Here is a 22973-nt window from a genome sequence, read left to right as displayed (position 1 = left end):
TCCTCTTTTTTTCCCCCATAGCTCCTTTCCACCTGGTTCCCACCCCACCCCATGCCCTTACCCCCCCGCCACTGTCCTCATCCATAGGTGTAAGATTTTTGTCCAATCTCTTCCCGCACCCCCCACACTCCCTTCCCCCCAAGAATTGTCAGTTCACTCCCTTTCTATGCCCCTGCTTCTATTATATTCACCAGTTTATTCTGACTTAATTTTTAGGTTCACTTGTTGATAAGTATTTATTTGTTGTCACTTTATTGTTCATAGATTTTATCTTTACCTTTTTCTTCTTCTTCCTCTTCTTTTTTTTAATAATTTTTTTTATTGCTTAAATTATTACAAAGAGTATTACATATGTCTCCTTTTTTTTTCCCCGCCCTTGACAATCCCCTGGCCTCCCCTACCCCCCAGTGTCTTATGTCCATTGGTTATGCTTTTATGCATGCATACAAGTCCTTTAAAGAATATCCTTCAGCATTTCATATAATCCTGGTTTGGTGGTGATGAACTCCTTTAGCTTTTTCTTGTCTGTGAAGCTCTTTATCTGACCTTCAATTCTACATGATAGCTTTGCTGGGTAGAGTAATCTTGGTTGTAGGTTCTTGGTATTCATCACTTTGAATATTTCTTGCCACTCCCTTCTGGCCTGCATAGTTTCTGTTGAGAAATCAGCTGACAGTTGTATGGGTACTCCCTTGTAGGTAATTAACTGTTTTTCTCTTGCTGCTTTTAAGATTCTCTCTTTGTCTTTAGTCCTTGGCATTTTAATTATGATGTGTCTTGGTGTGGTCCTCTTTGGATTCCTCTTGTTTGGGGTTCTCTGTGCTTCCTGGACTTGTAAGTCTATTTCTTTCATCAGGTAGGGGAAGTTTTCTGTCATGATTTCTTCTAATAGGCTTTCAGTATCTTGCTCTCTCTCTTCTTCTGGCACCCCTATAATTCGGATGTTGGTAAGTTTGAAGTTGTCCCAGAGGCTCCTTACACTATCTTCATATTTTTGGATTCTTTTTTCATTTTGCTTTTCCGGTTGGGTGTTTTTTGCTTTTTCGTATTTCAAATCTTTGACTTGATTCTTGGGATCCTCTCATCTGCTGTTGGATCTCTGTATATTATTCTTTATTTCAGTCAGTGTATGTTTAATTTCTGACTGGTCCTTTTCCATTTTTTTGGCATTCTCATTAAGATCCTTGAAGGTCTCACTAAGTTCCTCGGAGGTTCGTAGATGATTCTTGAGTAACCTTATAACTGTGGTTCTGAACTCTATGTCCTCCATTAGCTTGCTTTCCTCCATTTCTTTCATTTGTGACATGTTTCTTTGTCTTCGCATTTTTGGCTGACTGCGAGGACCCACTGTGTCTATAAGAAGAACTGCTGTGCTGGAGACACCCTTATGGGGCAGGACTTGCTTCAGTGGGGCTTTGGTGCTCACTGAGTCTGCCTCTTGAGTGTGTCCCTTATGGATGTGAGGAGTTGAAATCTGGTATCTGACCAGGGGTACCCTGGCTCCTGGATCTCCAAGTCAACCACTGTGTGAGTCCACCCAGCAGGAGCTACAGTGATAGCAGCAGATTTCTCCTCTTTGTTTGGAATTTGGAAGGTTTGGAGCTCTCTAACCCAGCTGCAGTTAGATTAGGCTGCAAAAGCCAAGGTGATTCCTTTGCACCGCTCAGCACAGCTTGGGAGAGGATGTAAATTGAGTGGGGCAGGGTCTCAGAGAATCACCAGGGCGGAGCGACTGTCCTCAGTGTGTCCTCAACTCCTCGCGTCTCCGTGACTCTGCGTCTCCGCGACCCCGCGTCTCTGCGACTCCGCGTCTCTGCAGTCCCATCTCTGTAGTCCCGTGCCCCCACAGCAACAATGATCCCTGCAAGCAGCTCTGTGAGAAAGCCCCCCTCACTTTCCAAACCGCTGCAAGACAGTCCAGTTTCTCCCCGTAGGAGTCTGGGACCTCAGAATCTCGCCTTAAACGAGCTCAGTGCGTTCGAGAGCTTGTATCCCCTTCCGATTGAAAAAAACTGCGCACCAAGGTGCAGCCGCCTCGCGCACGCCTGCGTACCTCTGTTCTTGGCGCATCTGCACCTCCTACAAGGTCTCAATGCACTTCTTTCTTTCCTTCTAGTTGTAGAACTTCCACTCAGCCAGCTTTCCCATTGTTCTGGATGATAGCTGTTTTGTCTTATAGTTATAATTTCAGTGTTGTTGTGGGAGGCAGCACGCACAGGTTTATACCTTATGCCGCCATCTTGGTTCTCTCAGGCTAATTTTTAAGTTGATAATTTTGTATGACCTGAGAATGATGTTATAAATATCCTAATGGCACATGCTTTGACACACTCCATCACTAATGGTCTGGTGCTTCAATGCAGCATTCTTGGTGAAGAGGCATTTCACTTCTTAGTCTGAGTTGGCACTGAAACTTTTTCAGTTGGCTGAGGCATTATGGGGATTTCCTGGCTGGAACTGACTGCTTCAGTTTCATGCTCTGATTCTTTGTTTTTTGGTTCCACACTTTGATTACAATGCCCTTTCTTTGCTCTTGGTTCCTGAGTGACCGTGAGCTGCTCATTGCTGGGAGAGGAGATACTGGTTTCTGCCTCCTCCTCCCTAAGGTCTTCATTCTTAGACTTCCAAAATCTTCCTTCACAGAGGAAATGCTGATTCAGTTCCTGCTTATCACAGGCCTTTCCCCAACCCACAATGTGCTATACACAAAGCCGATGGACACTGACTGCAATGTCCTGTGTGTTTTCAGAAGGAATCCAAGCTCTTTAATGGTGGTGACCAAAGAAGCAGACATCAACCTGATTGTCCTCCTTCTGCATTACCTTGGCTGGCCAGAATTCAAAACCTTTTATCTTAGCCCAAACCAGTTCATGATTAGGTATACAAGAATAGCAGAACCAATAGTCAGGACCAGTATTTGATAAATAGAAGCAGTTCTTACAAAGCTGTAGCTCATCCATCTCATGACAGGTGGCTTAAAACAGAATCCTTGCTATGTCAGCTTGCTCACTGTCTGCTCCATAGAAAATCACTGTGTTGTGGAGAAGTAGCTGACCATCAGCTTTGAACTCTTCATAACTTCGATATTTCCCTTCATTCACTTTCTCTTGTATGGGGGACATCCACTGCTGAGTGCACCAGCCTCCGGTACATCGGGTGTTTGCTGTCCTTCCCCTTTTTATTGAGGTCTATAGCCTTCTCCTTCATGAGGAGACAATAAACCTCAGGTATGTGCTCATCTCTTGTTTGTTTGTACTTTTCTTCTTGATGGTCCTGCAAACAAGGCACTGCCAGTGACTACTGCTGTATCTAAGCCTGTAGTCATCAGACAAAAACTTGGAATGATACACATGAAAACACAGATCACATATCAACACCTCTCCAGGAAGATGGCATTCAAAACAATACCAGTCATGATTTTCTGTTTCCTAATTTCATCTCCTGGCAACCAATATCCTTCTTGTTCAATACCAGCTTTTGAACCTTTGCATCCCACAGTGAGACTTTCAACAATAAGACCATCTTTCACAGCCAAGCTCAGCTGACAGGTGGTCTCTTTTGGATGCATATGATGGACTTCACCTTTACAGAGTGGTTATGATATGCAAATGAGATTATAGAAATAAAAATTATTTTCAAATATAAAAAATTACTCTAGTGTCAGTGACTGGTGCATCTCAAAGTCTGCAACTCTGCATTCCCACCCTTGGTCTTTCTCTTTGCTTCCACACATCGTCTGAACAGACAAGGCTGCCTGTTCCCTTCCCATCTTTATCACTTTTGCTCTTTCTTCCCTAAGTCCACCAATGTTGGCAATTTGCTTCTGGTTCTGTATACTCTCAATACAGAGCTTTTGTATCTGCCTGTAATCTTTTTTTTTAATGTGCCATGACCTGTTAACTGCTTGGGTCTCCTTGCGGAGGCGATGCTGCTCACAGGCCAGTGTGTGAGCTGGTGGCCGCTCAGGGCCACCACCTGCACCTCCACCCGCCCCCGGACTTTCTTCTCATTTTCTTTTGTATCTCTCAGCCCCATCTAGCACAGGGCTTCTCCCATTGAATTAGCTACATAAATGTCTGTTAAGTTTGTAATAAAATATCACTGTCTAGACCTCCTGACATTAACCATAGTTGAATCAAAATCGTATTGTGGCTGTCACCTTTCTATCTGGAAAGAACCCATCCTTCAAGGCTGAGGGTAGAAATTGTAAACTTTAAAAGGAATTATTTCAATTTTCCATGAAAGCTATTCTTTATATTCCTATCTTTTCTTCATTTCTGATATATTCTTGACTTTAGTAATATCCCTAGAAAGATTCCCAGAAGAGGAGTACAACAAAGTCGCTTTCATCTTTATTCACATGACATTTCCATCCATTGAAAACATTTTGACCCTCTTAAAAAGAATAGCAGTTCTAATTTATTTAAGTCAAATGTTTCAACATGAGCAATAAAACTTACAGAAGTTGTAGCTAAGTAAAACTATTAAAACAGTCATATGGTTCAAGCATAAAATACAAGAAAATATCTTTGCAGCCTGATAGACTATTCATGGAATTGGCTTAAAAATCAAAACACTTGCCGAAACCGGTTTGGCTCAGTGGATAGAGCGTCGGCCTGCGGACTGAAGGGTCCCAGGTTCGATTCCGGTCAAGGGCATGTACTTGGGTTGCGGGCACATCCCCAGTGGGAGATGTGCGGGAGGCAGCTGATCGATGTTTCTCTCTCATCGATGTTTCTAGCTCTCTATCTCTCTCCCTTCCTCTCTGTAAAAAAATCAATAAAATATATTTTTAAAAAATCAAAACACTAGGAAAGCAATTACTGAGTTTTGCTGTGTGATATGAATAGCCTATTTTTGGATATGAAATAAATTAGAATTTTGTGACCTTGAGTAAATCACTAGAGCTCTTCATGCCGTGGTTTTCTCACCAGTAAAGTAGAAAACAAATGTGTCCTTCACCTATACGGAGTAGTTGTGATATGCAAATGAGATTATATAAATGAAAATTGTTTTCAAATATAATGAATTACACAATTGTCAGTGACTGGTGCAGCTCAGGGTCCACTCCTCTCTATTCCCACCCTTGGTCTTTCTCTTTGCTTCTGCACATCTTTTGAACAGACAAGGCTGCCTATTCCCTTCCCAACTTTACCACTTTTCTTCTTTCTTCTCTAAGTCCACACTGTCCCCAATCTTTGTCTTTTGTCCTCTTTCTCCTTTTTGCCCCCTCTCTCATACTAGGAGACATTTTTGCTTTGCCTGATATCCTAACCTCAGTGGCAGCCAGAAGCCTGATGGGTATGAAAGAGAAGGAAGAGATGGATGTGGCTAGAGCATCAAACATGTGCACTGTCTATATAACAGAATCCTAAATCAATAGGAAATGTCATGTGTGTGTCTATGGCATGTATAAAATATTTGGGGGAGTATTGTGCTCAAACCAATGGAAAAGAAACCTAGTGGGTGTCAGGGACATGGATATGGCAGAATTGTGCAAGATGACCAACTAGGATTAGTTCACAAAATGAACTTAGCAAAAAGGAAAGAGAACAACAGAGTCATCTGCTATTAAGCTTGGACTTGATCCACTCTATCTTAGTGACATTGGCAAATTATTTAGGCCTTAGTTTTACTATCTATAAATTGGAGATAATTATATTTCATTTATAGGGTTACTGAAAATTAGGATTAATTTAAATGAAGTTCTGCCTCACTATTGGGACTTTAAGACTCTCTCAATGCAGTCAATTCTCATTATTTGTGGTAGTTACATTCTATAAACTTACCACAAACACAAAATTAGTGAATACTAGGGGTTCATAGGGGAAAGACAGAGTTAGGTTTCTAGGAGCCTCTAGTCACAACATCTTTGTCAACCAATCAATACATAACTGTGCTTTATGTGTGTTTCTATTTAAAGACATCTTATGTAACACACAGACACACACACATCCTATCTAATAATAGACAAACATGGTAATTGACTGTACCTTCGCTACGCCTCCCATTGGCTAATCAGCACGATATGCAAATTAACCACCAATAAAGATGGTGGCTAATTTGCATATACTGGCTGGGAGCGAAGACTAAAGACACCGTAGAAGAAAGCCAAGCAATGGAGCTGAGGTAGCGGAGATGGGCGGGAGAGAAGCGGCAGAGATGGGTGGGGTAGCAGCAGCAGAGTCGGGCAGGGTAGCAGCGGCAGAGATGGGCGGGGTAGCAGCGGCAGAGACAGGAGCGAAGCCCTATTCTTGCAGGAATCTTCCTGCAATGGGCTTCTAGTGTATATATAATCATATTATGTATATATTGTATGTTGTCATATTATACATATTACATAATATACATATTATCATACATATATAATATATTGTCATATTATATATATATATATATATATATATATATATATATATATATAAAATAGATTTGATATAGTTGTCTTATTAACATTGAATTCACAGCCTACAGCACTACATTTCTGTGAGGCACATCACAACCTTTTTGTATTTCTGACATTAGACAGCACTTCAGCACCATGTGTTGGGGGGCATTTTAAACAGTGAAATCACCAACAAAAAGCACAAAGTTTTTGAAAAACTTGGCTCTTTAGTCAAGTGGTTCTCAACCTTGGCTGCACATTAGAATCACCTGGGAATCTTTTTAAAATCCTGATTTCTGGGCCTCATCCTCTGGAAATTCTGTTTCTTTGTTATGGGGTGGGGCCACAACATTAGTAACAAAGAAACAGAATTTCCGGAGGATGAGGCCCAGAAATCAGGATTTTAAAAAGATTCCCAGGTGATTCTAATGTGCAGCCAAGGTTGAGAACCACTGCTTTAGACTGTTTTTTAAAAATTTTGTTTATAATATGAAAACTGAAATAAGGAGGCAGAGCACCACCTCGTGCCACCTTAGCTGGTGACTCGAACATTTAGTGTTTTGTGTGATCAAAAATGTCCATGAAAGCCCATGAATATTGATTTGGGGGTTACAAATAAATTTTAGCAAGTCGATGAATTTATAAATACAGAATCCATGAATAATCAGAATTGACAATTTAATAATGCTGATTCACTAGACCAGTGATTTACAACTTTTTTCATCTCATGGCACACATAAACTAATTTACTAAAATTCTATGGCACACCAAAAAATACATTTTTTGCCAATCTGACAAAAAATAGGTATAATTTTGTATTGATTTATAAAAAAATAATAGTAATTTCTTACCCGTTTTGCTCCAAAGTGATTTTTTAGAAAATCAAGTGCCTATCCTATATAATAAAAGCTTAATATGCTAAGTGTCTGGTCGTTCATTCAACCAATCAAAGTGTAATATGCTAATGATATGCTAAGGCCGCTCAACTGCTTGCTATGACGTGCACTGACCACCAGGGGCAGACGCTCTGACCAGTAGGTTAGCTTGCTGCTGGGGTCTGGTTGATAGGGACTGAGCAAGATGGGCTGGACATGCTCTGGAGCCCTCCTGCAGTCCCTCTCCAGCTAGCTAACCTCCCACATCCCTCCCTGGCCCGATCGTGCACCAGTGTGGTCCCTCTGCCTGGCCTGCACCTCTCGCAATTCGGGACCCCTCAGGGGATGTCAGAGAGCTGGTTTTGGCCTAATCCCGCAGGCCAGGGCAAAGGACCCCACTGGTGCACGAATTCATGCACCAGGCCTCTAGCACTTGTATATAAGGATTTCTGGTACCAAGAATTAACCAATCAGATGCAACCTTATTATGTAACATGACCAATAAGATGCAACTCTATTACATGTCATATCATATCATATCATATCATATTTATGATTCAAGACAGGGCATTCACACCACAGATATTGTCATTTCTTTTTGACATATTGTTGGCTGTTGTCATAGTTATTTGATAATCTAAGAGAAAAGAGGTCAGTGCCCCTGACTAAATAGTCAGGTATTGCGTGTTTTGAAAATTATTGTACTAGAGGGAAGAAAAATTGAGGCCTATATTAATCAATTAGCAAGAGGAATGTATCCCTAAGAGCCCTGGGGTCTAGAGAGGTATTTAAAGTGGAGGAAAGAATCGAAGCTCCAGATCTGACCCACTCCTACTACTTCAGCCACACACCTCCACTATTATCTGCATTATTTTTTATGCTTTGGCTGAGACTCAACTTGAATAAAGGAGTCTGTATCCAAAAAAGATATGTTAGAAAACATCTGCCTACATGAACATAATTATGGAAGGCAGCCTAGTACATGAAGGTAAAGTACCCATGCTCTGGAGTCTGACGGCCTGGATTAAAATTCTAGCTTCTTGACCCTGGGAGAGTTACTTTACTAAGTTTCCTCATTGTAAAATCAGTGTCTAACCCTTCCTTACCCTAGAATAATTGTGAAGAATAAATAAGAAAATATGTAAAGAATGTAAAACAGTGCCCAGCCAATGATGTGTACACAATAACTGTCAATCTTCATTCTTATCACCTACCAAGAATAAGTAGCAGTGAAGAGTGTGGAGCTTGGAGTGGCTTTTCCAGAAGATGGGTGCTCCAGGCTCCTAACTGTCCAGTCCAGAAACCTGGCAATAGAAGGACATGTTTCATCCCAGGCCCAAATGACCAGGGCACCTCAGGAAGCTGAACTCAGCTTCTGGAAGGCTTGGAAATAATGGTGTTTATTTTGTTTTGTTTTGTTTTGTATGTGTGTGTGATTATGGAATATCTTAATTATCTAATTTTAGAAATTAATGTTTTGCTTGTTCTTGGGGTTTAAATGACTTTTCAAACAGGAGTGGTGCACAGGTACCCAGCAGCCACTCAGAATTGGGTTTTCTTTGTGAAGAAAGCAAAGGTCTTCTCTCTTAGCTTGCCATTTGTCCACAGGTTTGGGCAGTATGTCAGAACATCCTTCCTGGGTGCTATGATTTGAATGTCTCCCCCAAAATTCATATCTTGAAATCCTAACCCCTAAGGTAATAGGATTAGGAGGCGAGACCTTTGGAAGGTGATCTATGGAATTAGTGATCTTTTTTAAAAGAGGCCTGAGAAATATCCCTTGTTCCTTCTGCCATATGAGTTTACAGAGAAAATACGACCATCTATGAACCAGAAGCTTTCCCTAACCAGACATCATATCTGCAGTGTCTTGACGTTGGACTTCCAGCCTCAAAAACTGTGAAAAATAAATTTCTGTTGTTTTAAACCACCCACCCTGTGATATTTTATTAGAGCAGACCAAATGGACTGGGACACTGTGGTATCAGTTGATATCAAATCAAACAGTCATATAAATCAGTCCCTCACATATCTAATTTAATGAGAATTTTCAGAAAGGTCTTGTGTGGGAAAATAGGAGACTATAAAATCAGTTCCATTCTGGATGTCACCAAGAGAGCTTACACCTCAAATTAACAAACAGACTATACCTGTGTTCTCTCTCCAAGTGATTGACACCAAGATCCATCTCATCTAAGCCAAAATCCTAGCACTTAACTTGCTTTAAACACTTAAAAAAAAATCTCACTGCTAAATGCTCTTCAGTTGCTTCCCATTGCCTCTGGGACAATGTCAAACAGAGTTCACCAAGCCCCAGAGGACCTAGGCTCCCCTCTCCCCACCCTGCTTTCTGCCTTCCAGCAGAACTGAACTTCTTATAGCTCCTGTGATCCTGCGTAATGTGCAACACTAGGCATTATAAATTGTTTAGGGTCTGCCCCTGCCCAGCCTCGTCACCCTGCCACCCCCTTCCCCACAAGACTACAGTCAGACTCCAGTTCGCCTCACTGTCCAGCCATCTTCCTTTATATTCACTGACTCTCAGCTGGGCATCAGTTCAACTTAACAGTCAAAGAAATAGAGAGAACACAATAGGAAAATGGATTTGCATCTTACTCCTATCACTTACTCTGGGTCTTATTTCCTCAACTATAAAACAGGGGTAAGATAATTAAATGAGGTAAAACATATAAGCTCCCAGGTACAATGGAAACATTCAATAAATGGCAGGTATAGTTAAGTTTATTTTTTGTGTGTCTCCTACTTCTGCATACAGGGCTGGCCTTTTTGGCCTGGTCAACCCACTAGAGTGGTTCTTTCCCTTTGCTCAATAAAGAGAGCAGTCACAGCACATCGGAGACTATTTCTTATATTTGAACCCTTCCTGACTCAATTTTCCTTGGGACTGGTTGTTTGGTGTCAATTATTTTGTTCCAACTTTTCTGTGTTCAGCCCAGAAGCTTAGGGCTCCTGAAGCCTAACATTTTATCCAAATCTTAATTACCCAGAATCATTGTATGTTACATTTTTTCCCCTGAGAAAACAGAATCCATAAGCCCATGGTGTTCCCTAGACAACACTGGAAGCCCCTCTGAATGGTGAGGACTTGTCCCATGAGGAACTCTGGACCTCTGTACAGGCAACCCACCTATAGTGTTTTGCTAACCATAGTCTGAGTATTTTTGACTTGACTATATATATACTAGGGGCCCAGTGCACAAATTCATGCACCTTGAAAGGAACTGTGGGCCGTGGGCCGAGAGGCTGTGGTGGGCACAGGGGCAGGTCTTGGCCCATCCTCTGCACCCCCACCCGGCCCCTCCCACCGTGGCCCCAGTTCCCTGTCTGCCAGAAGCCCCACTCCCACCACCACCACTACCATGCGCTGACAGAGCCAGGGAGCCAGCCCCACTTGCACCCACTGACAGTGCAGAGCGATTGGGGCTGGTGCTGGCAGCGGGTACGACAGGGCCAGTGCCATCAGCAGGTGTGAGTGGTGGCTGCTGCCCTGATTGCTTCTTAGGAGCAGGGGGAGGTAGAGAAGCCCTCAGGGGTGATCAGGCTGACAGCTGCTGCTTGCACCCACTGATGGCGCTGAGCGATCAGGACCGGTGCCGGGCACTGGCAGCGGGTGCAAGCAGTGGCTCCGGTGCCAGCTGCAGGTGTGAGCGGGGCCGGCAACAGCAGTGGGTCTGAGCAGTGCCGTTGCCGGCAGCAGGTGTGAGAGGCAGCTGCTGCTCCAATTGCCCCTTAGGAGCAGGGGGAGGTGGAGAAGCCGTGAGGGAAGATTGGGGCGGCAGCTGTGCTCGCACCCACTGATGGCACCAAGTGATCGGCGCCGGCAGCAGGTGCGAGTGCTGGGCAGGACCATGGCACGTGGGAACAAAGAATTTTCAGTAACCACCAGAGGCTCACCCTGATGACAGCGACTGGCACCCTGCTTTGGTCTGGCGCCCCCACTCACCTGCAGCCAATGTCCACCATATTCCACGCTCTGCTGCCTGCTGCCAAAGCCCGCCAATGTCTGCGCGCGCCCCCTGGTGGTCAGCGCATGTCATAGCGCTGCTCTATCCACTGAGCCAAACTGGCTAGGGCTTGATTCTACTAAATTTATTTCACAAATGACATTGTGGGGAAGAGGTCCTCTCTATTTGTAACCAGTGTATATGCTTTGTTTTTGGAAATTTTTAAGTTACAAAATTTTAATTAAGCTTTATTTTTATATATATTTTTTTCAATACAGGTAGATGAGGAAAAAAAGAGTGATGATTGCTTTAATTATTTCCCTCTCTGAATAATTGAGAGGCAGTTTCAGGGGCTCTAGGTAGGACCTCTTGCCTAAACATACCTCTACCTTTTATCTAATAGTCAATGTTAAATGCTTAAAGTCCTTTGGCTTTCAAAAGTGATGACAACGAAAATACCTCTGAGAGAGGCAGCACACTAATTCCTATCAGTCATTTTCACAATAGTGTGAGTTTAGAAACATCATTTCTGGAAGCAGGCTTTTATATAAAAGTAAGGACCTTGGTTAGGGAAAAGGAGCCAGTGGGGTATCATAAACACTCCAAAGACAGAGAAACAGCGATCAGACTATCAATCCCCAGAGGTAAAGTAGGGGAGGGAGGGGGTAAGGGGAAGAAATCAACCAAAGGACATGTATGCATGCATATAAGCCAAACCAATGGACATGGACAACAGGGGGATGAGAGCATGAGTGGGGGGAGGGGGGAGGATGGGGGTTTAATGGAGGGGATGAGGACACATTTGTAATACTTTAACTAATAAAGAATTTAAAAAAAAATTTAAATCTTAAAATAAATAAATAAACACTGTCCCATTTTCCTAAGCTCCAACCTTCTTACATAGTCCAAATGCCACATTCAGATTTATAAGTCCTGTGTTTTCCTCTTATTCATTTTTATGTTTTAGGCAGTAGCAGAGAAAAGGGAGAAAGAGGAAGGAAATGAGGGAGACACTGAGTGGCTGCAAATATGACAACACTGGAAGCCCCTCTGAATGGCAAGTTAGTGGAGCCTCAACAAGACCAGTTCATGTTCCCTTTCTGTGCCTTTCTCTCTGCCTGTTTTCTACCAGGAAATACTAGAAGGGGGAATGAAGGAATTTGATCTATATTAAAACGCACAGCTGTTGAACACTAATTCTAAAAACATTCACAACCACTTTGATTTGAGACAAATGATCAGCCAGTTTGTTACAAATGAAAGATATATTCAGAAGTTCCAGACAGTGGTGTCTCAAAGAGCAGACGATAGTTAATTTGTCTCTGAGCCAATGTCGTACTCTGTACCTCAGCAATTTGAGCGATGGGGATCTCCTCAGACAGTCTTTTTAATTCGCGACTGCTGCAGTGCTGTGGGGTTGCGGGAAACGAGTTAAGTCGGCTCGCGTGAATTGCGCGTACTCCGCGGGAGCCGTCTTAAACTCGGTTCATATAGATTTGCGGTGGAGTGCGGGAAACGTGTAAACTCGGGCCGATTGTAACTGCGTATTACCAAATATTTCATTTCAATCGAACCCATACTTCAAAAGATATAGGCATTTTAACGCGCCATCTTATATTTTGGCGGGAAATTCACCCGACACCGAAGTGTTAACAAGAATGAAAGGAAGTTAAGGAGTATCCCCTTTCACTGCTGCAGTGCTGTGGGAACAGCCAGGACCTCCCCAGAAACCAGCCCTACAATTACCAGGCTCTATTTCCATGTGAAAGTGAAGACAACAAGGCAGGGAATGGAATGTGAGGGGATGGACAGACTGCAGTGCAGAGCACCTGATGGAGCAGAGTGGATCAGGCAGCATTTGTGAAGGGGTCACTTAGATCTAAGAGTGTAATCTGGGTAGGAGCAGGGGACAGGACAGGGACAAAATGTCCTGTGTCTTTCCCATCAGCCAACCCTACCTTGGCCAATGTACACACATCTCCTCATTTGATGGCTCAATGTCACACAGCTAGTAGGTGGGGGAGCTGGAACTGAAACACAGGGTGTGACTTCAAAGCTCTTCACACTCTACTACATCAGAGTGCTGTGTAAGGGAGCTGCAAGAGCAACTGGAAGTTGTTTTGTGTTGTTTTTCCTCTCTAAAGAAGGAAACGAAAAGCTTGTTGAATACTCCTGAAAAAGAGAGCTTTATTTAACAAATAGGGGCCCGGTGCACAAAATTCATGCACTGGGTGGGGGGGGGGGAGTGTCCCTCAGCCCAGCCTGCCCCCTCTCACATACTGGGAGCCCTCAGGCGTTGACCCCCATCACCCTCCAATCGCAGGATCGGCCCCTTGCCCAGGCCTGATGCCTCTGCCAGAGGTGTCAGGCCTGGGCAGAGGACCCTCATTTCCCCCCGATCACTGGTTCTGCCCCTCGCCCAGGCCTGATGCCTCTGGCCCAGGATTCAGGCCTGGGCAGGGGACCCCCATCTCCCTCTGATCGCTTGCTCCACCCCCTGCCCAAGCCTGATGCCTCTGACCCAGGCTTCAGGCCTGGGCAAGGGGACCCTCATATCCCCCCAATCACCAGCTCCACCCCCCACCCAGGCCTGATGCCTCTGGCCCAGGCATCAGGCCTGAGCAGGAGACCCCCAGCCCCCTCCGATTGCTGGCTCCACCCCCCACCCAGGCCTGATGCCTCGGCCAGAGGAGTTGATCCTCATCACCCTCTGATCGCCAATCACCGGATCGGCCCCTTGCCCAGGCCTGAGGCCTCCCGCAGAGGTGTCAGGCCTGGGCAGGGGACCCCCAGCTCCCACCATTCCCGGCTCTGCCCCTGCTACCCACGATCTCTGGCACCGCCCTTGCCAAGACCTAAGGCCTCTGGTGGAGGCATTAGTCCTGGGCAGGAGACCCCCAGCTCCCTGCGATCTTCCGCTCTGCCCCTGCCTAGACCTAATGCCTCTGGCCAAGGCGTTAGGCCTGGGCAGGGGACCCCCAGCTGCTCACGATTGCTGACTCCGCCCCTGCCCATGCCTAACGCCTCTGGCCGAGGCCTTAGGCCTGGGCAGGGGACCCCCAGCTGCCCAGGATCACTGACTCCGCCCCTGCTCCCCGCGATGGCTGGTTCCGCCCCTGCCCAGGCCTAACGCCTCTGACAGAGGCATTAGGCCTGGGCAGGGAACCCCCAGCTCCCCGCGATCTCCCGCTCTGCCCCTGCCTAGACCTAATGCCTCTGACCGAGGCCTTAGGCCTGGGCAGGGGACCCCCAGCTCCCCAGCGTTTGCAGGCTCCGCCCCTGCTCCCTGCGATGGCTGGTTCTGCCCCTGCCCAGGCCTAACGCCTCTGGCCAAGGCTTTAGGTCTGTGTAGGGGACCCCCAGCTCCCCACCATTGCAGGCTCCACCCCTGCCCAGGCCTAACGTGTTTGGCCAAGGCTTTAGGCCTGGGCAAGGGATCCCTAGCTCCCCGGACTGCCGGCTCCGTCCCTGCCCAGCTCCCATTGCTGGCTCCACCCCTGCTTCCCGCTATCACTGGCCGGGGCGGCAAAGGCGCCTGGTTCTCTGATCACAGCTGGGGGCAGGGCAAAGGCAGCCCCCAGGGCCGGGGCTCTTAGCTCCCCCCTGGGTTTCCGATCACCATCAGTGGCAGGGGGCTTCTTCCGTCCTTTCCCTTTCGCCTCCCAGCATTGTGCCTACATATGCAAATTAGCCACCATCTTTGTTGGCTGTTAACCGCCATCTTGGCTGGCAGTTAATTTGCATATCGCCCTGATTAGCCAATGGGAAGGGTAGCGGTCGTACGCTAATTACCATGTTTCTCTTTTATTAGTGTAGATATATTGATATCTCCTCCATGGCAGACACTGTGAGGGGAAAAAAGGATGTAGGTGAGTAAGACAAAGAGAGGGAGGCAGACAAGTACATTTCTAACAGTAAGAACAGTGACTGACTTTCCAGATCCCTAAAGATCTAAGACACATGGTCATGTAACAGTATTGAACCTCAAGGCTTCTAATAGAGGTGTGAAGAGAGCATGAAGAAGAGAACTAATATTTGCAAATGTGTGTATGGCGGGGGTGGGGGGGTTGAAGTATGTTATAAATGAAGAAAATACAGCTCCATGGTGTTTCATGACTGCCTAAGACAGAGGTTGTAGGTGAAATGGTTGGGATTCTATTCCAATTTATTTGACTCGAAGGCCCATAGTCTTTCCATGTTCCACAGAGATGGGAGCAAGCTTTAGAAACAAGCTCTCACTCTCAGGCAAGACTAGAAGAAACATATCTTTCAGCCTCTGCTCTTCCTTTCTGGAACCTGCTAAGATCCATAGAAGGTTTGTTGGTAAGCTACTTTAATCTTTCTTGGAAAGAAGTGGCATAAAAATATTTAATCATTTATTAAAAGGCAACAAAAAGCCCTTCCTGTTAGCTGAGCTTGGATTTATGAAAAGGCTCTTTAAGGGTTAATCTATTTTATTCCCAACACTACCTCCAGACAGTTTCTTTGGGAGATATGACTGAATTCTAAAAGATTAAATTGTGTGTATAAAGTAGATATTTGAAAATGATTTTTCTGAAAGAGTAGCTCCTTTCTCATTTTCAGTGGGGCTTTACTGGTTTAATTAAACATAATGAATATGAATCACCCTGAGAACTAATATATTTTTTAAAGTATTCTCTTAATGTAAGTGCCCTAATGGCTCAATGCTTGCTTTGAGAATGAGTAGAAAACAGGCGCCTAAAGCAGCTCATTGCAAGCCTTATTAGAACCCCAAAGTAGATCTCTGGTCTTATGCAATGTTAACAATGATCATCCATCAGGGTCCCAGTTCTGTAGGTTCTAGCTGAACCTAGGAGGGTAGTCAGTTAGCTACTTGGCAGAACAGGATGACTAAGCAGCTACTATGATATTTGTAAGGCCAAGCACTAATAGTTCAGGATGGAAACAGCCAACAGGAGCTTAATGATTTCTTAGATTCAAAAATTGAAAGGCAGACATTAAAGGAAAAATGCTCAAGACATTATTTTAATTTTTTAGTCTGCCTGTGTGTGTGTGCATGTGTGTTCTGTATTTCAACTCTTGTGAGCTCCTTGAAGTTAAAGACAAATCTGTTAAACTGTTTTCCTGTCACCCCAATAATGCCCTAGGATGTTTTACTTACTCAATACATCTATGATGATTAGCATGACCTTGCAAATAGCTGTGTAGTATTTTCCTTTTTAATTTAAAACAGTAGCCATATATGTTGTTATTTCCTGATTACCTGGTTTCATGTAATTTACAGTTTTGTTACCAGGTGCATATGTATTGAAATTGTGTCTTCTTGATGAATTGGCCCTTTTATCATTATAAAATATCCCTCTTCGTGTATGGTAAAATTCCTCATCCTGAAGTGTATTTTCTAATGTTAATAAAGCCATTCTTCTCATTTTATTTGTTTCCTTTTAAATTCTTGAGTAGATTTAAAGTCTTTGCCTGCTAATTCCATCATCTGGATTTATTTCTTAGTCTCCTGATCTTGGCTGATATTTCTTACTATGTGCTTCTTCATAGGTCTCATTATTTTTATTGAATGCTGAACCTTGTGTGTGTTATGTTGTTGAATATCTGGATTTTATCTCCCTCCAATAAGTGTTAAATTTTTATTTGACAGGCAGTTAAGTTGTTTGATTAGCTTGATCTTCCTGAGGCTTATTTTAAGCTTTGTTTGAATGGATCTAATTTGGCCATATTGCATTTCTAGTCTTCACTGAATTTCCCAGGTGTTTAACAAGGTGCAGTATCTTCATTCTGGCTGGCCAAAATTTAAAAGTGAACTGTGAGACCTAGGAATTGTTCAGCTTAAAACTTCTTTGAAGTTGTTGGTTTCCTGACCTTATCTAGTTTTACTCTTTGAACATATAGCTTAGCATTTAGCTAAAGACTCAAGGGAACTTTTGTATACATTTCTGGGGTTCTATATAGCTCCCTCTTCTCTGGTATCTCCCCTACACTCTCTAGCTGTATCAGTCTCCCCAATCTCTAATCTCTGTCTTCTCAACTCAGTAGGCCTCCATGCTCTGTTTGGGTTTCCCCTGGGTGCAGTCCCAAACTGTCTCCAGATGAGAAGCTGAAATAATCATAAAGTTCACTGCCCATGTTTCCCTTATGTCAGGGATCACACTCCTTTGCTGCCTGTTTTTAATATTTGAAAAGTTTTACTTCACATATTTTATCAGGTTTTTTGGTGTGCTTTCTTGGTTACTTACAGTGGGAGGTCTAGTTCAGTATCATTTATTCTGTCATGATGATGGGTAGAAACCCTCCTTCATGATCTGTGTCAACCTTGACTCCAATTCCCCTTTACCCTGGAGATACAGGGAAAGAACAAGAATTTTCCTTTCATTAATCCTTAATCTATCCTTGCTATATGAAGGTATGTATTTGATGCCAGGACTCTGCAAGCAATTTGATCTGAAGTATCTAACCGAACCATGAAAAGATAGGTAAACGTGGATGTAATCACCTGTGGAACAGACTATGTACCCTTAGGAAAGAAAGAGAAGTGAAAAGCAAGAGAATAGAAGAGGAAAAAGAACAAAGGAAAGAGAAGGGGAGGAGGGGGAAAATCACACACACCAAAAGAGCAGATAAGGAAAAGAACAAGAATTTTACAAATTCATGAATTAAGTTTTCAAAAGAATAAGAACATTTTTGCCTTAATCCTTGTGACTCACCTGGAGTGCTGGGAGCATTGAGGCACGATTAGAAAAAGAGGCCAAATTATTTATTTCTACTCATTGCATTTATTCCCTTTTGCAAGGAAAGCTATGTTTCTGATAAGAAATTCTTAGAATAAGGCAGTGAAAAGTGATAATAATAGTAAAAATATTTTAACTTAAAAATTAAAAAATGCAGACAATGGATTTTGGCACCGGAGTGAAGGTAGACGTTGACTGCTAGAGACTTCAGTGAGTTACTGTTTCTAAGCATTCTAGTTGTGCTGAATAATACAGCTCATGCACTGTAATGCCTTTCATTTTCTGGAGCACAAGGCTTACTACCAGCACGTTATGACCTCAGTAAATAATCCATCCTAAAGGGCAACAGGTGTGAAGTTCTTACTTTTTATTTGTATTTCTCATTTCTTCCTTTTGTTCCAAACTTAGCTCTTTAGAAACAAAATCCATACCATTGCTAGGGTTATCAAAACTGAGGGCCTTTTTTTCTGACAAGACAGATAGCTGGAAATATAATGTGCTCTTGTTGTTTTGTTTTTTGGCTCAGTGGGGAAATAATGTCCTCATTCAGTAAAAAGCCTCAGCAATAGACTAAACATGCTGGGAACGCAGGACATTTCCTGGGTACGTTTTTCTACTATTTCTCAGGATAAACCAAAATCTAAAACTGGTTGTTTCCTGTTTCTTCTTTTTTGTTAAATTGGAACATTGAAGCAGACTAGGAGCTGAAGATGTGAAAAGATGTCTGAAAGTACAGCTTTTGCAACATGGCCATTGGGAGCAATGTCAGTGATCTAGGATGAACTAGATGTGCATGAACTTCTGAAAGTAGCTATGTGGATGCTTCCTCTAATTGGAGCCGAGAAGAGAAAAGCCTTCCCCTAAAGGTTCATTTCAAGCAAGAATTTCTTTTAGCCACCAACATGAGTGTTTGCTGGGTTTTCCTGCTCAGTGCACCATTCTCCTTCCTGTGAGTGAGGGTACTCTCATTGATTCTAAACTAAGGATGGAACTATGAGCAGATGTGGGAGCCAGTCAGGACCTGTGGGGTGGGAGTGCACTGATCTACATTCTCAAAACAAGGATCACAGGGGTATGCCTATGCCTCTCAACAAGTGGGGCTCTAACAAGGAAGGGTGTCAGTGACCTAGGGAAGACAGAGCACACAGCAGCCACTGTAGTTGGGCTCAGTTCTCCCAAGAGGCTCCTCTGTTCATCCACAGCCATTCTGAATTCCAAGCGAGATAGGGAACCAACTCAGATAACCTTGGCAATGACAGCACCAACAACTAACAATGGATAGAAGGGAAGAGGTGTTACCTTTAGATGGGGAAACATATGAAGAAAAAAACAACATGGCTAGTGCATTTAAGTATATATAATCTCATGAGAGAGAGAGAAGCACACACTCTCAGGCAGCACTGGTAGACTGAGAAAGGACCTCAAAAGTCATTGACCCAACTACTTCAGACATCAAAAAGCAAAAATGAAGTTAAGAAAAGTGTTATGTGTTGAATTTTGTTCCTCCCAAATTCATGTGTTGAAGTCACAACCCTCAATACCTCAGAATTGGTGTCCATTTAGGAAAGAAGGTTAGGACACACAGAAATACCTTGGAGATATGTGCACACAGTAGAAAGACAGCATGAGGACATAGCAAGAAAGCAGTCATCTGCAAGCCAAGGAGAGAGGCTGCAGACAAAACCAACTCAACCTACATCTTGATCTTGGCCTTCTAGCCTCCAAATGAGAAAATACATTGCTGTTGTGTAAACCACCTAGTCTATGGTATTTTGGTATGGTAGTCAAACTAATACAAAAAGTAAAGGAATTTGCCCAAATTGACTTAAGAATTTGGGGTCAATCTTTAAGGACTGAGATCTTCTCATTTAACCACAGAGCTGTCTTACACACATGTACACATGTATATATCTAATAGGGGACTCACTTACACTTTAAGAGGGTCTTTTCTGTGGAGACCTATGAAGGCAAAGAAGCCTATAATGGGAAAATATGTCAATTTAAACACTACTTAAGGTGGTCATAAGAAGCCTAGCTCTGGAGACTCAAATTAGAAGCAGAATGAGTAGTGAACACTAAATCTGGTATCCTGGGACTCAGACACTACCTAAAGGGTGATGTGTGAGTATCAGCAAAGGGGAAGCCCATGACATTGGGGGGCTAAGTTAAGCTGCAGGCTCTCTGTTCCCCTTCCATCTGGCTCCAGCCTGCTCTAGGTGGCAGGTGCCTTGGCTGCCACCACCAAACATGCCAAGCTGAAGGGGAAATACCTATGCATTCCCATGTTGCCTAAAAGTTTGGATCAATGCTATTTTTGAACAATTTCACACAAAGAATGAATAAATAACTCCTACTGAACTGTAAGCTGCTTCAAGGTCAGCTCCCTAGATGCTCTTCTAATGTAGACCGTCTATGGGCTTTCTCTCTCTCTCCTCCCCTCCCTCTCCCTCTCTCTGTGCCTTGGGTTACCTAGTGTGTTTTCACTCTGAAACTATTCTTCATAAAATGACTCTCTAACTTTATAATATCATTCACAGCAACATGGTACTCTGCTATCTGCAGGGTGTTTTTCTCTCCCAAGTGATAGGTGTGTGTGTGTGTGTGTGTGTGTGTGTGTGTGTGTGTGTGTGTTAGGGTGGAAGAGTGAGTGCCTGAGGAGGGGAAGTTTCCCTGGTCCAGAGACTGGGCAGGTGGGGCTGCCTTTCATTGAGATGGGCCATCAGAGAAGGACAGGGTGGAGCTGGGGCGGGAGGAAAAGCAGCCTCAGTCAAGCAGAGATGTCTTTGACAGTTGGATATGAGAGTGTTCTGGGCTGGAGTCAAAGATTTGGAAATTCTCGAGTAGAAGACCTATTGGTGTTTGGCCTGCTCTTTGGAGGCATGTCCTTAATTCCTCAAAAGGTTCCATTTCTATCACCTGTACCAGAGACCCCCACCAAACATAACTTTCTTTTTTGTACATGTAGAGTGAGACCTCTATTTTGATATATATGGTATCAGCCTGTCTGTGGAAGGACTTGCTGAAGCAAAGATATTCAACCACTGGAAAATGTCCTTTCTCTAACTTTAACTTTTTGCTGCCACCTGCTCCTTACTCCTCTTTTATCCTTGCCCCTCCAAATGTAGCTACCCCTTTGTACCCAGACTACTTGTTCAGGCCTCTTTTGCTAACGAGAATGAGGTCACATGTCTCACATCAGCACTTTCACAAACTCTTTTCTGCTAGAATCATTAATGGGAAGCTGAGCTGTTTTCTCTTCAGATGCCAGCTGGTTAGGCCAGTTGGTGAGGAATATGCTTACTGGGTGGCAACTGGCTTGCCTTGGATGGCTTCTTCCAAGAGAAGCCGGAGGGAAGTGATCATTAAGACCTCTTGAATCAATAGAGACTTGATTTGAATAAATGTCAGCTCTCATAAAGCTGCACCTCTAAATCTAGCGCTGGTATGTGCCATTCTAGAATCTCCCGCTACCCGCAAGGCCCTGAGCATCAGCCTTGAGCTGGAGCTCTAACTAAGTGAATTGCAGTGCTGGCAAATCCTGTTATGCACAGTTATTTCAGGATATTTTTCTGCTAACAGGTTGTCTCTGTTTGGCACAAAATTTCCATGGGAGCATTAAGTTGTCAACCCAATTCATTCAAAGCTGACAAACTGTTCGATCTGAGGGCTTAAGAATAGAATTTGTTTACTCTAACAAGTATCATATGCAGGCAGAATCTGGATGGGGAAAATGTCTTAATGTAATTTAATACCAAAATTCTCCTTCATAATAGGTTACATATACAACAGACTGCCAAAGGACATGAAAATATTTACTCACAAAATCAAACCTATTTCAACAGCTAGGAACATTCAGGTTTCCCCCAGTATTTGGTTCCAAGAGATTTGATAACTGGGATTCAGAGAAAGTTGCAAAAAGGCCATGGTCCTTGATCAGGGAAAGTAGTAGAATGAGTTTGATGTTGCAGCAAATTAGACTAATCAGGCAGCATGGGAATAGATTTGCTGCAGGGCAAATCTGCATTCTCAGTAAACTCCAAAGAACAGGTTTGAAATCATCACAGAGGAAGATTTAGAAACTATTTTCCCTGTTAGTATTGAATTCTTCTATTGTAGTAGTGTCCCCAGAGCTTATGTTTGTAACACAATTATAACTTTTAAAAAGCATAGGAAAGGGAAAAGTCAAGCAATTTGCAAAAGGAAAGGTCCTCTAGTGGAGGCAACAAAATATAGAATTTGAGTATGCTTTGCTGTAATTTCTGTTATTAACCAGTGAGTGAAAAGATAAAATGTAATTGGAGCTAAAAACCTCAAGCACCCACAAATGTATAATTTCAAGTTCAAAATAACTTTAGTACCAACTAGTGGGCCATTCAACATGCCCATTTAAGTAGAACATGAAGGTGGTGACGGGAAACAAAGTTGTGGATTAATGAGCTGGACACCTAATAGGGCAAGAGATGGGAAATATTTTCATTGGTATCAGTACTAGGCTCTTTAATAAATAGATCATTCGGTGGAAAAATCCTTTTCTATTTGTTCAATTCCTTTCATTGCTTGAAAGGAATTGAACAAATAGAAAGCATTATCTTCTTGATTCATCCCTGTCGTTAATAAATTATGTCACTAGTATTTCCAGGGAAGCAAAATTAACAAATAGAATCTGCAAATTCAAGAATTGCATGGTGCTGTTCTTCCTGGAGGGCTTTTTAACAATGGACTGGTTTGTTTCACTCCACTAGAAGGTGGTATGGTAGAAAGATTGTGAGCATGAATTTAGGAATCAAACTGGTGTGAGTTTGAATCCTTATTCTTCCACCCTTAAGTTAATTAATTTATCTTTACTTAAGTTTTATCAACTGGCAAGTGGGGGAAATACCACTGCATAGGACAATTGGGGAATTTTTTTTAAATGCAAGAAATGATTCTCAAACTTGTTTCTTAGAATCTTCAAATCTGTGTATGGATTTTCAGGGATTGTTAGGTGAATTAAAAGTGGTGCCCCCATGAGTTCTTCCACTGAAAC

The 22973-nt window shown here is 43.2% G+C and overlaps 1 protein-coding gene and 1 pseudogene across 2 annotated transcripts in view; both read right to left on the bottom strand.

Moving 5' to 3' along the window:
- GJD4 (gap junction protein delta 4) overlaps positions 1–22973 on the bottom strand; it is a 58258-nt gene that overhangs the window by 4201 nt on the left and 31084 nt on the right. Inside the window, exons 1-4 of one of the 2 annotated variants that reach the window (XM_006086706.3) lie at positions 19074–19169; positions 15018–15070; positions 13184–13363; positions 8475–8564 (exon numbers count right to left, since the gene is read on the bottom strand). The exons of the other annotated variant lie outside the window; for it this stretch is intronic. The gene's annotated coding sequence lies outside the window, so the exon portion shown is untranslated. Of the gene's footprint in view, positions 1–8474; positions 8565–13183; positions 13364–15017; positions 15071–19073; positions 19170–22973 lie in introns of those variants that run through there. 2 annotated transcript variants of the gene reach the window in all.
- LOC102420314 lies at positions 2308–3890 on the bottom strand (annotated as a pseudogene).

The sequence above is a fragment of the Myotis lucifugus genome, unplaced genomic scaffold (assembly GCF_000147115.1).
Source record: "Myotis lucifugus unplaced genomic scaffold, Myoluc2.0 scaffold_29, whole genome shotgun sequence".
Classification (NCBI taxonomy): Eukaryota; Metazoa; Chordata; class Mammalia; order Chiroptera; family Vespertilionidae; genus Myotis; species Myotis lucifugus.
The sequence above is the reverse complement of the archived record's forward strand: the minus strand, read 5'-3'. Positions and strand labels throughout refer to the sequence as shown.